Source organism: Penaeus monodon, chromosome 28 (assembly GCF_015228065.2).
Source record: "Penaeus monodon isolate SGIC_2016 chromosome 28, NSTDA_Pmon_1, whole genome shotgun sequence".
Taxonomy (NCBI): Eukaryota; Metazoa; Arthropoda; class Malacostraca; order Decapoda; family Penaeidae; genus Penaeus; species Penaeus monodon.
In genome coordinates this window covers 1,054,293-1,054,759 of record NC_051413.1, presented here as the reverse complement: position 1 = coordinate 1,054,759, position 467 = coordinate 1,054,293, and the positions used below count along the sequence as shown (strand labels likewise).

The 467-nt window shown below is 32.5% G+C and overlaps 1 protein-coding gene across 1 annotated transcript in view; it reads right to left on the bottom strand.

Moving 5' to 3' along the window:
- The window catches only part of LOC119591258 (bestrophin-2-like), an 18,436-nt gene that overhangs the window by 5,418 nt on the left and 12,551 nt on the right, over nt 1-467 (bottom strand). The window lies entirely within an intron of this gene.

Sequence of the window (467 nt, the reverse complement as noted above, 5' to 3'; positions counted from 1 at the left end):
CGTCATTTCACATTTCCATGGGTTTGACATGTTATGTATGCGAACCCTACACCAAAATAAAAGTGCCCCAGTCTTTGAACAGTTACAGAGACGCCCTGTGACTATATGGGATGAGTATTGTATCATGAAACGCACAATATTTAACACTTAACCTCACTGGTTAATACCCTAATTAATGAATTGTCCACAATGCCTAATTTTAAACATAAGCGCGTCAGCTTCAATGGGCTTGCTATCGGAGTAACTTATCTAAAAATATTTTGTGTTAAAAATTGATAGTTGGTATAACTAGTAAGCAATAGTTTCTAGGCAATGTGCTAATTTGTTATTGTTTCTGCATATTTATATCATCAGCCTTGCAACATTATTCAAACTAACTTTTTTTTTTAAACACAAAGTGACATATTTCTATTCAACGACAAACCAAAACATGTACAATTGTATATAAAATAGTTCTAAAATTCCAA